The sequence below is a fragment of the Rutidosis leptorrhynchoides genome, chromosome 11 (assembly GCF_046630445.1).
Source record: "Rutidosis leptorrhynchoides isolate AG116_Rl617_1_P2 chromosome 11, CSIRO_AGI_Rlap_v1, whole genome shotgun sequence".
In the NCBI taxonomy this organism is placed as follows: Eukaryota; Viridiplantae; Streptophyta; class Magnoliopsida; order Asterales; family Asteraceae; genus Rutidosis; species Rutidosis leptorrhynchoides.
Window position 1 is genome coordinate 234424556 of NC_092343.1, and position 19235 is coordinate 234443790.

The window sequence follows — 19235 nt, forward strand, 5'->3', positions numbered from 1 at the left end:
ATCAGCAAAGACCTATTTTTCCAATCAAACCACCACAAACCGATGATAAAAAGCCAAATTTAGAAGATATGATATCAAAGCTAGTTGAATCTCAAACGCAGTTTTTCACATCTCAAAAACAAACGAATGAACAAAATGCTCAAGCACTTAGAAATCAACAAGCTTCTTTCAAAATTTGGAACAAGAAGTAAGCAACCTAGCAAGGTTGATAGGTGAAAGAAAACCGGGAAGTTTACCTAGCGATACAAATGCTAACCCCCGGAATGAAACAGCTAAAGCCATTACCACAAGAAGTGGTATTACACTTAAACCACCTGAAATACCTGTAATTTCAGATGATTCTATTCCTACTCCACATGTCACACCCCCAGTTAGGGCCTGGGTGAAATGTGACTTAATATCAAAATATACCAGCATATTATAATAGTGAGAACAATACTAAATGAGAAAATGAACTTTATTTGTGTGCATCGGAAAATAAATTGTCGTTACCAAGGAATAAAGTAAATGTTTAAATGCAGTAGTAATAAATGCAATATCTCTTGATCCTATTTCCAAGTAGCATCATATAAGCAGTAAGTAAGAAAGCTTGATCAGTCAGCACCTGAGACAAAACATGCTAAAGTGTCAACCAAAAGGTTGAGTGAAGTTCATAGGTTTAACAAAAGTAGTTATTGTTGTTTTTAGACCACAAGATTTAGTTTGTAAAGTTGATCTCGCAAGATCAAAAGAAATAGTTTTGCCAATTCGTGATATTTAAACTAAACGAAAGTATGCCCCATGACAAGAAAGTTCTACTTGTCGGTTTAATTTCATTACCAAGCAATACAATGATAACGTCAAATGTATCGGGGACGTTACTCCCGATAGGCCTACCCCCAATAATTAAGTTTGCAATCAACGAGCAATTAAAAATATCACTGTAGGGACTTAGTCGGACATAGCCGGGTATAGCATAGTTTTAACAGTTGGTACTTGTGTCTAAATTGTAAAAAATAAAAACAGCATGTGTCTCACCCCAATAAAAGTAAGTAAGTTGTGCACAATAAAGAGTGGGGCTATGAATTCACCTTAAATAGCAGTTGAAGTATTCCACGCAAGAAAGGAAAGTAAAGCAAGTAAGTGATCGGGATATCAACTAGAAGTAGTTCTTTAAGAGTGAAATGAGAGATTAAGGTGTAAGTTTGAAATGAGAAATGTATGTGGTATTTATAGTTGAAAATGTTAGGTAAAAATAAAATAAAATAAAATAAGTAAATCTTAAAAGTTAAAATAAGAAAAAGTAGTTTGTATTTTTATTAAAAGTAAAATCTTAAAAGTTAAAATATGAAAAAGTAGTTTGTATTTTTATTAAAAGTAAAATCTTAAAAGTTAAAATATGAAAAAGTAATTTGTATTTTTATTAAAAGTAAAATCTTAAAAGTTAAAATATGAAAAAGTAGTTTGTATTTTTATAAAAAGTAAATCTTAAAAGTTAAAATATGAAAAAGTAGTTTGTATTTTTATTAAAAGTAAAATCTTAAAAGTTAAAATAAGAAAAAGTAGTTTGTATTTTTATTAAAAATAAAATCTTAAAAGTTAAAATATGAAAAAGTAGTTTGTATTTTTATTAAAAGTAAAATCTTAAAAGTTAAAATATGAAAAAGTAGTTTGTATTTTTATTAAAAGTAAAATCTTAAAAGTTAAAATATGAAAAAGTAGTTTGTATTTTTATAAAAAGTAAAATCTTAAAAGTTAAAATATGAAAAAGTAGTTTGTATTTTTATAAAAAGTAAAATCTTAAAAGTTAAAATATGAAAAAGTAGTTTGTATTTTTATTAAAAGTAAAATCTTAAAAGTTAAAATATGAAAAAGTAGTTTGTATTTTTATTAAAAGTAAAATCTTAAAAGTTAAAATATGAAAAAGTAGTTTGTATTTTTATTAAAATTAAAATTTTAAAAGTTAAAATATGAAAAAGTAGTTTGTATTTTTATTAAAAGTAAAATCTTAAAAGTTAAAATATGAAAAAGTAGTTTGTATTTTTATTAAAGGTAAAATCTTAAAAGTTAAAATATGAAAAAGTAGTTTGTATTTTTATTAAAAGTAAAATCTTAAAAGTTAAAATATGAAAAAGTAGTTTGTATTTTTATTAAAAGTAAAATCTTAAAAGTTAAAATATGAAAAAGTAGTTTGTATTTTTATTAAAAGTAAAATCTTAAAAGTTAAAATATGAAAAAGTACTTTGTATTTTTACTAAAAGTAAATCTTAAAAGTTAAAATATGAAAAAGTAGTTTGTATTTTTATTAAAAGTAAATCTTAAAAGTTAAAATAAGAAAAAGTAGTTTGTATTTTTATTAAAAATAAAATCTTAAAAGTTAAAATAAGAAATTTGGTTTTTAGTGAAAATATCTAAGATAAGTTAAAATATATTATGTCATGAATGACATATTACACAAATAATTGAAGATTTATATTGGTATATACCAATAGTAAATACTTCTAGAAGCTGTGTATAGTACGATTATAATACGGGTATAAAATATATAAAGATGTTTCATGAATCATATATAATAACAAAGATGTCATTTTCCATGATAAAAGGTTGAAAATGATGTTTTCCTACTAGTATATTTCAATAGTAAATACATCTTAATACAATACATATATATTTATTTTAACTTAGAAGTTATAACGTCGTTAAGCTTTATATATATATATATCGTTTCGAAGTCCTTAAATTAGTAGTCTCATTTTATGTATTTAATCCATTGTTAATATATTTAATGAGATACTTAATTATCATATATTCAAGATAGATATAATCCATATATATCCGTATATATACATAAGTATATAATTAATACAAGTTATGATGTTCGTGAATCGTCGGACAAATGGATGGTCAATGGTTAACTGATTACATGAATATAGTTTCAAACTTTTCAAGACTCAACATTACAGATTTTGCTTATCGTATCGGAAACATATAAAGATTAAGGTTTAAATTTGGTCGGAAATTTCCGGGTCATTACAGTACCTACCCGTTAAAGAAATTTCGTCCCCGAAATTTAATAGAGGTTGTCATGGATAATAATAAGAATGTTTTCATGACAAATATGAGGTGATAATGGAGTTTTATCATTATTAATAGATATAGATAAAACGTTTCGATCATGTGAAGCATACGAGCGAAGCTATCACAAAAGAGTGAAATGAGTAATATGGAATTGTTTGAACTAATGACGTGGTTAGGATTGATATTCGGGATTTAAGGGATTTAAAGAAAATCTTATGTAATAAGATTTGGTTTTTCGGCGATCAAGATCTTCTTTGATTTAATGCGGCAATCTGTTTCGATTTCTCTGTCAGTTATTTCTCTATAAATTCATCCCTTCATTCCTTATTCTTTACACCTTCTATTCTTTCTTTCTCTACTCCTTCCTTAATATGCTCCATCCAATCCTGATTCTTATTATACTTCTAACTTTCATATCTTTCATTCTTCTCTTTCATCTGCCGCCAGAAGAATCTATTCACTTTTATGATTTCCTTGGAATTATAATGTTTCTAATTCTCCCGTTTCTTTACGTTGCAATACGTATTGATATACACGGTTTGTAGTTTCTGGGTGGTTGTTGGGTTTTATATCTTCCCTTATACTTCGATGTCCTTGCTTCGGTTTTCTATAATCATGCTCTTTCCTATTTGCTGCGATTTTTACTACAATTTTTATTTCGGAGTTTCATTCTTTTTCTTTTCCTCCTTTCCAACTAAGCATCTCTTGTAATGGTCCGGAATTCATAGGTATGAAATTCGGAATGAATATAGTTAGTGTTCTAAGAAAGAATTGGTAATGGCATGATTTTGATTTGTCAAATTACCACAATATCCTGGGAAAGACCGAATCATCAAGAGAATATTTTCTTGATAAGTTTAGAGATTAGATAAAATGTAAGAGCCGTGTAACATGGTATATGATGATGGTACTGTGAATCATCACATTCCATTAGAACTCAACATGACTTACTGTAATATAATGAAGTTGATCAAGTTTCATTATATTATACTAATTCATGCATCAGTTCCCAACACTGCTTCAGAACATTCATATTTTTAATTTGAAGGTTTTAGAACTTAGGAACTAACACAGTTTCTTTTATGTTGTAACGCAGATGTTACGGAGTGATAAATAATTTTAGATAAGGGTAGTTATGAAATTTTTTTTTTTTTTTAAAAATATGGAGAATATGTATAACGGAAGATATGAAGATATCTTATAATATCTAAGATAAGATGATGATGAAGAATATTAGTCTGTGAAAGTTTAGAATAAGAAGTGGGGTTCCTACTGATGGTTTCAGCAGGTACCGAATCATTTGGATTCTTTGAAGGCAGATTCAGTCCTTGTGATTTATCCACAGCCTCCTTCATACTTTGCTCAATCCGTTTTCCAGTTTCTGTAACGACCCGGAAATTTCCGAACAAATTTAAACTTTGATCTTTATATATATCCGACACGATAAGCAAAAATCTGTAATGTTGAGTCTCGAAAGTTTTGAAACTATATTTTGCATGATTAAATGTTTCCAACATGTTAAGCAATCAAACTCATTAAGATTTGGTTATTTGAAATGAATTTTAAACAAATGTTTGGCCACCCAGGTTATCTGACGATTCACGAACGTCATAATTTGAAATAATTATATAATGATGTATATATATATATATATATATATATATATATATATATATATATATATATATATATATATATATATATATATATACTTATGATTTGTTAAAATGATATTTAAGTATCTCATTACATATATTAACATTTGGTTATATACATAAAATGAGATTACTAACTTAAAGACTTCAAGACTATATACATATATATAACGATTAACGTTGTAATAACTTCTAAATTAAAATGTATATATATATATATATATATATATTGTATTAATATGAATTAATACACTTTTAAAGGACTTAAGTACATATATACTAACATACTTATACTCAACAAAGATAGCTATACTCATAATCTCATTCAATTCCATCAAGATTTCTATACGTATTCATTCGGTATTCACACCCGTATCATACCCAGCTTCTAGATGTATTTACTATTGGTATATACACATAAAAATCTTCTCTTTAGCAGCCCATGTGAGCTACCTAACCTTGTGGGAACCATCATTTGGCAACTAGCATGAATGATTACATAAAATTACAAAAACTTTAGTAATCATTCATGACTTTTTTACAAGAAAACAAAATGACACATCCTTTATATCTAATCCATTATGAACGACCAAAAACACCTACAGACACTTTCATTCTTCAATTTTCTTCGTCTAATTGATCTCTCTCAAGTTTCATCTTCATGTTCTAAGTGTTCTTCATAAATTTTACAAGTTCTAGTTTCATAAATGTCAAAATAACCTTCCAAGTGTACACGTTTACTTCTAATCTTTCAATCCAACTCCAAAACTCTTTAGAATTCATAATCCTACTTTCATATCAGTAGCTTCTCAGCTAATAATCAAGGTAAGAATCATATATAAATTTTGGTTCAATTTATATACTTATAACTATCTTAATTCAAGATAGAATTCTTATTCGAACTTTTGTTCATTCCATGTTTATACTTCAAGAATTCCAAGCCATCAAGGGTATCTTTGAACTCAAGATACTCTCCTTATTTCTCCAGAAACTTTATTCATTTGATTTGAGGTAGTAACCTTATTCATAATTTTATTCGATTCATATTCATATAGCTATCTTATTTTGAGTTTATAACTAATAATAACTAGAACATAGTTTAGATTAATTCTAAACTTGTTTGCAAATAAACTTAATCCTTCTAACTTGACTTTTAAAATACTTCAACACATGTATTATGACAGTATGTCAAGCTAACATAAGGATATAAAACTTGTAAACACGAAGAACACCTTAAAACTGAACATACGCCGTCATAGATCAACGGGGGCTGTTTTGGGTTTAATTTTAAAAACCTATCTTAAACTTTGAATTAAAAGAATTCCTTTGGTGAAAAATCTTATTTTATATGGATGTGAAACATATCCAAAAATCATGGTTATACTCAAAGTGAAAGTATGTTTTTCGAAATGGTCATCAAGATGTCGTTCTTTCGACGAAAACGACTACCTTTTACTAAACGACTTGTAACATGGATTTTCGACTATAAACTCATACTTTTTCTGTTTAGTTTCATAAAGTTAAGTTCAATACGAAACCGTGGCCACCGGAATCACTCAAAACGGATTTGTAATGAAGAAATTATGGGTAAAACAAAATTGGATATTTTTGCTTGTTTATTAGCGACGGTTTTGATTAATAAAAATGGATGCTAACCTTATCCTAGCTAACTTACCTTGTATCCTACATGTATTTATACATGTCTTGTTCCCGAACTTATGGAAGTACAATTTATAATAGTCGTGATTAAGTTCTACGACAATATATTATAGTCTTAATAAAGATTGTAAGGCACTATATATACATATGACTTGATCACCGTGGATCCGTATACAGCGTTTTGACATATCATATCGACCCATCTATATATATATTTCGGAACAACCATAGGCACTCTATATGTGAATGTTGGATTTGGCTATACAGGGTTGAGGTTGATTCCAAAATATATATATACTTTGAGTTGTGATCGAGCCTGAGACATGTATACAATGGGTCGCGGATTGCTTCAGACAGTATACATATTATGTGTCTTACTATATTAAGACAATATATTATAGTGTTAGTGAATTCTAACACAATATACGCATTTATATTTATATACATATTTATACTGTTGGACTATCGGACTATTGGACTATCGGACTATTGGACTACTAACAAAGGATAATTAAAATTAACACAAATATCATAAGTATGGAATATTAATTATATATATATATATATATATATATATATATATATATATATATATATATATATATATATATATATATATATATATATATATATATATATATATATATATATATCTTGACACAAGAATATTATTATTAGGTTCGTGAATTTGTCAAAGGCCAAGTCTTATTACCATCTATTTGGAAATCATCACAAGTGAGTTTCATTTGCTCCCCTTTTAAATGCTTTTGCAATATATATTTTTGGGACTGAGAATACATGCGCTTTTATAAATATTTGACGCAATAGACACAAGTACCTTAACTGCATTCTATGATAGAATTATCTGGGGTTGGGATTGATTATTATGGCACGTATTATCAATGGTTTATTTCGGTTAGAACAAATGAGCTCCCGAGTTGAATGAATGGTTTTGTATTTTGGCACCGGTTGTCCTATATTTTATATACATGTGTTCAGCCGTGGGGGAGTAAAGACCGGCACAGAGGTTCTATATTTTGAAGGCACATGTATTCAGCCGTGGGGTGTAAGACCGGCACAGATGGTTACTATTATATTTTGGAATCCTCACCAGGTGTTCTTCATATGAATGATATTTTGTTTGTGCAGTTGGAATGGGACTTCTGCACGAGTTTATTATACTTAAAGTCTTGTGGTCTATTAAAATGATGAAAATGAAATGTTTACTATAAACTAATGAACTCACCAACCTTTTGGTTGACACTTTTTAAGCATGTTTATTCTCAGGTTTGAAAGAAATCTTCCGCTATGCATTAGCTCATTTTAAGGATATTACTTGGAGTCATTCATTACATATTTCAAAAGACGTTGCATTCGAGTCGTTGAAGTTCATTAGAGATTAATATTAAGTAAATGACGGATTAGGTCATTTATAGTTTGGATATTATGAAATGGTATGCATACTTGTTAACTTTTGGATGTAAAGGAAAGTTTGTCTTTTAAAACGAATGCAATGTTTGTAAAATGTATCATTTAGAGGTCAAGTACCTCGCGATGTAATCATATGTTATTGTATTCGTCCCAATGGATTGGGTCGGGTCGTCTCATGTGGTATCAGAGCGGTGGTCTTAGCGAACCAGGTCTGCATTAGTGTGTCTAACTGATAAGTCGTTAAGATGCATTAGTGAGTCTGGACTTCGACCGTGTCTGTATGTCAAAAGTTTTGCTTATCATTTTTACTCGGAAATCATCTACTTACCATCCTTAGAATATTACATGATTATTATTCTTTAGTCTAGACGCGTTTTCTTGCATTTATTGCATGATAGTGTATAGACGAAATCTTATCCTAGCATATCTGTTACTGTGAACTTTGACTGACAATTTTCAAAGATTCCACCGTAATTTATGGGATTTTGGTAATATATATACATATGTAAACTATGTATTGAAGAATACCAAATCTAAATCCTATAATCTATTCCATACCAAAAATTCATTTCCCCGACTATACGAGATGGATTCTGCATTTAGTTCGAATTCCTCCGATTCTGACAGTTATGCCGACATGGATTTCCATTCGAGCTCTGAAGGCAGCGTCACCGGAATGGATCAACCAATCTCTCATCATCTATTCTGGATGAATTGGGGATGGTTCCGTAATATACTAAATCACTGGAGACAAGAAGAAGGTGATCCCTTCCATCCACCAAATTGCCCTCTTGGCGATGAACCTGAAGCACTTACAGGCGAACCTGTTCGAGAAACCATTTTTTCGCTCATTTCTAGAGTATCTCGTCACGACTACATAATATCCCATATTTCGGATCTTGTTCATTCGCTCACTCCAACCACTAATCATCCCGGTGTACTAGCAGAAGTTAACGAGCTTCGCGCTCGGGTGGTGGCTTTGGAGAATACGGTGCGAAGATTACAAACACAATCAGCAGCACCAGCAGCGTAACCAGTACCACCAGTAACATCCACATCGCAAGCCTCAATATCATAAGCACCAGCAGCATCACCGGCATCAACAACAACCACCATTACTAACATCAACAGGATCATTACCACCACCAACAATCACATCCGCATCACACACTTCAATATCCCAATTTGTACATCGGATATCAATGTCACACACACCAAAGATACCAAGGAGTACCAACAACAACAAACGATGAAGTATTGATTCATAATTTCATCAGAGAAACATTCTGTGGTGATTATGTAATCTCTAAAGTTTTAGAGATTATCTACCTCCTCCTTAACCATAAACCAGATGAGTGGACAGAGATGATGGAGAAAAGGATCGAAACCCTGACAAGAATGGTGCGCGGTCTACAAGCTAGACTTGTTTTACCAAATAGCATCAGCAGTACTCATAGCCTCACCAACATAGTCTGTGCTGTCCACACTATTAGAATCGTCAGCACCTCTAACATCACAAGTTTCTCCAGGTCAAGAATCACCGTGGAAACCATTACGAATTAATAACAAGTATATTGTATTGATGAGTTAGGAACTATCAACTCAGTCCTCCGAAGAATTTTATATGTATATCCTATATATATAAAAAATTTATCTATAATAAATCTTTCTGTACTAAGCTATTATGTATGGGACTTAACTATCCGGTTAATTCATATTACTAATATGCTATGATGTACATTCTTCGTTAACAATTTAATCATTGTTAACCATAATCTCTGCTTCAACTCAATGAATTTTATTTCAAAATAAATCAAGTGTATCATTCAATAACATGTTTGATTTTACACTTTTATATTCGATGCACTCGAAACTTTCTAGAAAACATCAATCGTACATTGTAAATTTCGCAAGGATTCTTCAAGCGTCAACATCCTTCACTGAAAAATATCAATAAAAATAAATATTAAAATATTGATTGCATTAGTGAAATACTCCGTGAAGATTATGTAATCTCTGATGTTTCAGAGATTATTCATTTCTAATTCAAGCCGAAAAATCAAATGAGTTTAATGTGATTTTAAAACTCATTAAATCTGAAGAAAATATATTTACATATATTTCATAGAGACTGAAGTGAAAATTTTGTTCAAAATATTAATTGTGAATTTTTTTTAACGGGTAGGTAATACCCGAGAGATATTTAAATTCACAATTAAAATGCTACAATTCTGATCCAACAATCATCAACTATACCAATATACATTCTTCTATAGAAATCAAAACAACTGTATTCATTCGAATCTAGTTACATACTCTGATTTTGGGAATTTCAGAAGTCAACTTGAGATACAACCGAAATCATTATTCTTAGATCCTTACATTTTTTTTTCTTTTTCGAAGCTATACTTTGACTTCAAAACTGTGATAGAACATCACTTTTAATAGTAACACTCAGATGAATATGAAAATCATTTGGGATTCAGGACGATTTCATCATTTGGATATTGACTATGACAATTTGCATTTAAAACCCTTCGAAATTCCGGAAGACACTTCAAATAATAAACAATCGAGATGATGATTCAACCACACATTACACGAAGTTTTGTACCTGAAAAACTCTCGAAACCAAAGTCATAATCTAACATGTACTTGTGTCGAATTCCTTATCATTCATTAGCAAAAACAACCATACGATTTCTTTTCAAAGTAACCAATTTTGTTACAACTCCACTTCGGCTTCTCAGTAAGACTACTCTTATTATGACCTCAATATATACGTTATCTTTTCGCTGTCATTACCGGAAAACCTTTTATATTCCACGACATCATGTACCAGCAGATCGTCATCCCTTGGGTAGAATCAACAATCAGTATTTTGAAAATTCGCAGAACTTCCCCAGTTATATCTATAATGTCTATCCCTAAGAATTTCATACTCCGAATTTGAAGTTTCTGAAAAACACCCTGAACTGCGAAGTAGTTCTTGAAATGTCAATGAAGCAGCAAAAACTATAAACGACTTTAACAGTCAAAAGTTTGACGTTAAAGTACAGTGTGTTGGAAAAGCTCAGAAAAAGAAGGAAGTGTTAGGAACGCTCGATAGAAAATTTGGTACTGAAAACCGGATTGAGCAAACCGTGAAGGAGACTCTGAACAAATTGCAAGGGCTAAACTTGTACATAAAGAATCTTGATGATTCTGTAGCAAACACCTTGCTTCTGAATCTAAACCCTTACGGGTCAATTTTCATCATCATTCTTCGACATTAGAAATTCCAAGATATTATCATATCTTTCATTATAAATATCCTCAATATTTCTAAAGATATTTTCACAACTATCCTTATCTGAAATCATTTATCTCTCCGTAATATCTGCATTACAATATAAAGGAAACTGTGTTAGTTTCTAAATCCTTCAAGTTTAAAATAAGAATGTTCTGAAGCAGTGTTGGGAACTGATGCATGAATTAGTATAATATAATGAAACTTGATCAACTTCATTATATTACGGTAATTCATGTTAAGTTTCTAATGAAAAGTGATGATTCACAGTACCATCATCATGTGCCATATTACACGGCTCTTACACTCTATCCAATCTCCAAATATATTAGAAATATATCATCTTGATAATTCTATTTTATTTTGGTAATTTAACGAATAAAAATCATACCAATATCATTTCTTTCTAAAGAGCGTTAGCTATGTTCACTCCAATTTCATATCTACGAATTCCGGACCATTACAAAAGATACTTAGTTAAAGAGGAGGAAAAGAAAAAGAATGAAGCTCCGAAATAAAAATTATAGTAAAAATCGCAGCAATTAGGAGTGAATATTAATTGTGGATGACAATGATTATAGAGGACAGAAGCAGAAACATTGTAGTATAAGGGAAGATATAAAACCCAACAACCACTCAGAAACTACAAACCGTGTATATCAATACGTATTGCAACGTAAAGACACGGGAGAATTAGAAACATTATAACTCCAAGGAAATCATAAAAGTGAATGGATTCTTCTGGCGGCAGATGAAATAGAAGAATGAAAGATATGAAAGTTAGAAGTATAATAAGAATCAGAATTGGATGGAGCATATTAAGAAATGAGTAGAGGAATAAGGAATAGAAGGTGTGGAGAATAAGGAAATGAAAGGGGGTGGATTTATAGCAATATATCCGACAAAGAAATCGGAACAGATTATTGCATTTGATTAAAAGAAGATCCTGATTTTCTAAATCGCCGAAGAACCAAATCTTATTACGTAAGATTTTCTTTAGATCCCTCAAATCCCGAAAGTCAATAGAAACTACGTCATCGGTTGAAACAATTAAATTTATCTACTCATTTCACTCTTTTATGACAGCTTCACTCGTGCGCTTCATCTGATCAAAACGTTTATCCATATCTCTCAATAATAATAAAACTCCATTATCACTTCATATTTGTCATGAAAACATTCCTATTGTTATTTATAACAACCTCTACCAAATTTCGGGGACGAAATTTCTTTAACGGGTGGGTACTGTAACGACCCGGAAATTTCCGAACAAATTTAAACTTTGATCTTTATATATATCTGACACGATAAGCAAAAATCTGTAATGTTGAGTCTCGAAAGTTTTGAAACTATATTTTGCATGATTAAATGTTTCCAACATGTTAAGCAATCAAACTCATTAAGATTTGGTTATTTGAAATGAATTTTAAACAAATGTTTGGCCACCCAGGTTGTCTGACGATTCACGAACGTCATAATTTGAAATAATTATATAATGATGTATATATGGATATATATATATATATAGACTTATGATTTGTTAAAATGATATTTAAGTATCTCATTACATATATTAACATTTGGTTATATACATAAAATGAGATTACTAACTTAAAGACTTCAAGACTATATACATATATATAATGATTAACGTTGTAATAACTTCTAAATTAAAATGTATATATATATGTATTGTATTAATATGAATTAATACACTTTTAAAGGACTTAAGTACATATATACTAACATACTTATACTCAACAAAGATAGCTATACTCATAATCTCATTCAATTCCATCAAGATTTCTATACGTATTCATTCGGTATTCACACCCGTATCATACCCAGCTTCTAGATGTATTTACTATTGGTATATACACATAAAAATCTTCTCTTTAGCAGCCCATGTGAGCTACCTAACCTTGTGGGAACCATCATTTGGCAACTAGCATGAATGATTACATAAAATTTCAAAAAACTTTAGTAATCATTCATGACTTTTTTTACAAGAAAACAAAATGACACATCCTTTATATCTAATCCATTATGAACGACCAAAAACACCTACAAACACTTTCATTCTTCAATTTTCTTCATCTAATTGATCTCTCTCAAGTTTCATCTTCATGTTCTAAGTGTTCATCATAAATTTTACAAGTTCTAGTTTCATAAATGTCAAGATAACCTTCCAAGTGTACAAGTTTACTTCTAATCTTTCAATCCAACTCCAAAACTCTTTAGAATTCATAATCCTACTTTCATATCAGTAGCTTCTCAGCTAATAATCAAGGTAAGAATCATATATAAATTTTGGTTCAATTTATATACTTATAACTATCTTAATTGAAGATAGAATTCTTATTCGAACTTTTGTTCATTCCATGTTTATACTTCAAGAATTCCAAGCCATCAAGGGTATCTTTGAACTCAAGATACTCTCCTTATTTCTCCAGCAACTTTATTCATTTGATTTGAGGTAGTAACCTTATTCATAATCTTATTCGATTCATATTCATATAGCTATCTTATTTTGAGTTTATAACTAATAATAACTAGAACATAGTTTAGATTAATTCTAAACTTGTTTGCAAATAAACTTAATCCTTCTAACTTGACTTTTAAAATACTTCAACACATGTATTATGACAGTATGTCAAGCTAACATAAGGATATAAAACTTGTAAACACGAAGAACACCTTAAAACTGAACATACGCCGTCATAGATCAACGGGGGCTGTTTTGGGTTTAATTTTAAAAACCTATCTTAAACTTTGAATTAAAAGAATTCCTTTGGTGAAAAATCTTATTTTATATGGATGTGAAACATATCCAAAAATCATGGTTATACTCAAAGTGAAAGTATGTTTTTCAAAATGGTCATCAAGATGTCGTTCTTTCGACGAAAACGACTACCTTTTACTAAACGACTTGTAACTTGGATTTTCGACTATAAACTCATACTTTTTCTGTTTAGTTTCATAAAGTTAAGTTCAATACGAAACCGTGGCCACCGGAATCACTCAAAACGGATTTGTAATGAAGAAATTATGGGTAAAACAAAATTGGATATTTTTGCTTGTTTATTAACGACGGTTTTGATTAATAAAAATGGATGCTAACCTTATCCTAGCTAACTTACCTTGTATCCTACATGTATTTATACATGTCTTGTTCCCGAACTTATGGAAGTACAATTTATAATAGTCGTGATTAAGTTCTACGACAATATATTATAGTCTTAATAAAGATTGTAAGGCACTATATATACATATGACTTGATCACCGTGGATCCGTATACAGCGTTTTGACATATCATATCGACCCATCTATATATATATTTCGGAACAACCATAGGCACTCTATATGTGAATGTTGGATTTGGCTATACAGGGTTGAGGTTGATTCCAAAATATATATATACTTTGAGTTGTGATCGAGCCTGAGACATGTATACAATGGGTCGCGGATTGCTTCAGACAATATACATATTATGTGTCTTACTATATTAAGACAATATATTATAGTGTTAGTGAATTCTAACACAATATACGCATTTATATTTATATACATATTTATACTGTTGGACTATCGGACTATTGGACTATCGGACTATTGGACTACTAACAAAGGACAATTAAAATTAACACAAATATCATAAGTATGGAATATTAATTATATATATATATATATATATATATATATATATATATATATATATATATATATATATATATATATATATATATATATATATCTCTTGACACAAGAATATTATTATTAGGTTCGTGAATTTGTCAAAGGCCAAGTCTTATTACCATCTATTTGGAAATCATCACAAGTGAGTTTCATTTGCTCCCTTTTTAAATGCTTTTGCAATATATATTTTTGGGACTGAGAATACATGCGCTTTTATAAATATTTGACGCAATAGACACAAGTACCTTAACTGCATTCTATGATAGAATTATCTGGGGTTGGGATTGATTATTATGGCACGTATTATCAATGGTTTATTTCGGTTAGAACAAATGAGCTCCCTGATCGTTCCTTAATTGTCACGATTATTTCTAATTAATTACGCGAAATTAACGTTACGCAAGTAAACAAGGAGATACTTTTATGAGGATTTGTATGTTTACAGGTATTAAAGACATTGGGGCGAAAAACGGTGCAAAAATGGTGATTTAAGTGAAAGATAGTGAAGATGGATGTGATTTGGAAAAACAAAAAGGATCTCCAGGATTAATAAAGGCGTAATTTACGCCATCCTGGGCGTAAATTACGCCAACACTCAGATACGAATCAGAATTTTAGTGATTTGGGGGCGTAATAATACGCTGGCCAGAAAAAGCAAAGGCGTAAATTACGCCTGACCCGGCGTAATTTACGCCAGTACAAAAAATCTGGTGCCGGGAAATACGAAATTTAGCTTTTGGATAAGATTTCTTAACCCCTATTTAAGGAGATCATTAGGGTTACGAATTCTACACTTTTTCTACCAGTTTTTGCAGCAGAGAACACCTACAAACACCAAAAATCATCAATCAATTCACCATTCGTTCAAGATTCAAGTCAAGATCAAGGTCCAGATCATCATGCAAACATCAAGGATTTTGTGGATTCTCACCACCATCATGCTTGGCTAGTTTCTTTAACTTTATTCCTTCCATGAACAATTAATACATGTATTTACTCATTCAAGTTTGTGTGATTTATGATATTATGAAACTTCAGTCTGTTGAATTGTAATGTTATGAATCGATTATTTGTTGATCAATGCAAGTTTGTTGATTGTGATTGTTGCAAGTTGAATCATAGTGACTTAACATTTTATGCTGAATCCACTTAGTGTTAAATTAGATTAGGGATAAAGACAAGGTGTTTAGGTTGCATGATTCAATCTCAAAATAGTTAGAGTTAATAAACTTAAGAAGATCTTGTCTATGAGACTTGTTTAACAAATAATGAGCACAATACTTGTTTGAGTTGAATGCATATTAGATTGGGATTGTGAAGGAATAAAGGTTTTTAATCCATTGCTTACAACTTTTCGTTTAATTCGCTGTTTAGCTACTTAAGTTACATTTTAGCAAATTCTCTAGTTTTTAATATAGTTAAGTTAGTTAATCAAACCATAAACTCTGGAAATTGCTTGCTTGTTAACCATAACTTCCCGTGGAACGAATCCTGCTTACCCTAGCTAAGTTAGAGTAATTAGGCTATTTTTGACCGGCCCTTCGACACCGATCAAATTTTGGCGCCGCTGCCGGGGAAGTGTGCGCTTGATTTGCAAGCTCTTATTTATTTGCTTTCTTGTTAAACTATAAAAAGCCATAAAAATCATAAAACTATAAAAATCCAAAAATATTGTTTTTCTTATTTTTGTCAGTTTTACGCGTGGTATTCTTGTTTTTGTAGCATTTCAGGTTAGTGTATGCACACTCGAAGGTTGGGAGACAAAAATCTTAAACCTTTAGACCTAGAAATCGAGAAATCAGCAAAAGCTAATCGAAAGGCTTCAAGAATTCTTAAGGGTTCAGCAGTGGCTTCAGCTTCAAGTCAATCACAGCTAGAGTCACATACAATTGTTCCACCAAACTCTCCTAAGACGGATTCTGAGACTGAGGAGGAGGTTTTTGAACAACGAGACGATATGGCTGAGCGACTAAGAGGAGTAGATACTTACTACCAACCGGGTGATTTCGAGGATCATTCACCCATTATTTATCCTGCACCGGCAGGAGGAAACAACCGAAGATTTGAGGTCCGACCTCAACTTATTTCGATTTTGCCAACCTACCGAGGTATGGCTAATGAGGAACCATACGAACATATCACCGAATTTAATGAGATCTGTGCTACTAATCAGGTAAACGGTTTCACTGATGATGAGGTACGTCTCCGGTTATTTCCTTACTCACTTAAGGAAAAAGCAAAAAGATGGTTTCTCTCTTTGCCCGCCCGTAGTATTAATACTTGGGCGGAAATGAAAAAACGGTTTTTAGAAGAATTCTATCCTATAAGTAAAACCTCAGATATGCGTACGCAAATTAAGTCTTTTAAACAATTACCAGGTGAATTATTTCACGAAGCGTACGAGCGTCTGAAGGAGTTACTTAGGGCGTGTCCACATCATGAGATACCCAAGTGGGAATTGGTAAAAAAATTTTATGATAGTTTAGATTCCCAAAACAGGCAGTTTCTTTTGGCCGCTAGTGGGGGGCGTTTTTAACTCGACCTAGTGAGGAAGAGTGGACCTTTTTTGAACAGTTAAGCAAGGGTTCAAAGACCCAAGCTTCGGTTAGTCGTAAGCAACCTAGTACCTCCCGAGTAAACCATGTTTCTGACTCGGGAAGCTCATCTAGGAATTTAGAGCAAGAACTGGATAATTTAAAAATGCTTATATTTAACAGCCCAAACCAGGGTCTTGCTTGTAATGTTTCACAGGTACAGGAGGTGTGTGAGATTTGTGGAGATTCCTCTCATTATGCATACGGATGCAGAAATGGGGTTCCACCTGTGAATCAACAAATGGTGGAAGAACAGGTTAATGAGGTTCAGGGAAGGCGGTTTGATCCATATTCCAACACATATAACCCAGGTTGGAGAAATCATCCGAATTTTAGTTGGAGTAATAATAATGCGTTGAATGCCAACCAAGGGAACCAACTTAGACCACCAAACACCTTCCAAAATCAGGGTAATTTTCAAAATCAAGGCAACTACCAACGAAACTACCAAAATCCTTACCCTAACAACCGAAACCAAAATAATTACCAACCTCAAAACCAAAACCAAAACCACAACCAAAACCAAACTAGTACTTCATCCAACCAACCATCTAGCTCGGATGCTAAGATGGATGCTTTTATATCCGAAATGAGAAAGATGATAGAGGTACAAAATAAGTCGATTGGTGCTTTGGCCAAGGAGATAGGTAATGTTGCGGAAAGTAAGGGTAATCGGGAACCGGGAACCATTCCAAGCTACACGGTTTTGAATCCAAATCACAAAGAGCAAGGAAAGGGTCATAGTGTTAATATGGTAGGTACCTTGAGAAGCGGAAAAAGTATGATAACAAAGTTGGTGAAACAGAGGTAAAGCAACCGGAGTCAAGTAAGTCTCCTTGTGTTCTTGACGAGGATGAGGTAAGTGAAATTGATAACAATGGGGAGGGGGTGAAATTGACCGAACCAACCGTTACTAAGCCCGAAAAAGTGGAGACGGAATCAAAAACCGTCCCATTTCCTAAGGCCCTAGAGTCCCCGAATCAATTCCCTTATGGGAAAAAGGGACCTCAACAAGAGGACATGTGGGAAACTTTTCAGCAGGTTAAAATTAATTTGCCTCTTCTTGATGCTATTAGGCAAGTCCCTTCGTATGCTAAATTTTTGAAGGACCTTTGCACCCAAAAGAGGAAGCAAAGGGCAAACTTGCCTAAGAAGGTGGAGTTAACCGAGCACCTAAGTGCAGTTGTTTCGGGAACACTTCCACCTAAGTTTAAGGACCCAGGGACCCCGTTGATAGCAGTGACCGTAGGGAATGTGAACGTTAAAAAGGCGTTATTGGACTTAGGTGCTAGTATTAACATTTTACCTTTTTGTTTAGTTGACCAACTTGAATTGGGCCTAATGAAACGAACCGACATAATCATTCAATTAGCGGACCAATCAATTAAAACGCCTAGGGGGATACTAGAGGATGTAATAGTAAAAGTGGAGGATTTCTATTACCCGGTAGACTTTGTTGTTATGGATATTGAGACTAGGAATAGAGATACCCAACCCACTATAATTTTGGGACGCCCGTTCTTGGCCACTATTAATGCTCATATTAATTGTAGAACGGGTGCCATGGACATATCCTTCGGTAACCGCAAGATGAGGATTAACATCTTTAATTCTCTTCGCGCACCGGATGTTCATGAGTGCTATAGGGTAGATGTGATTGATGAGTTAGTTGATAAGCATACCTCTCACCTAATAACCGACTTTAACGCCCCGTCCTAATCCATCCGGACGAAGTCCTTCTCGATTATAAACGATTCATAACAGTTGGTTACATCGCGAGGTACTTGACCTCTAAATGATACATTTTACAAACATTGCATTCGTTTTAAAAGACAAACTTTCCTTTACATCAA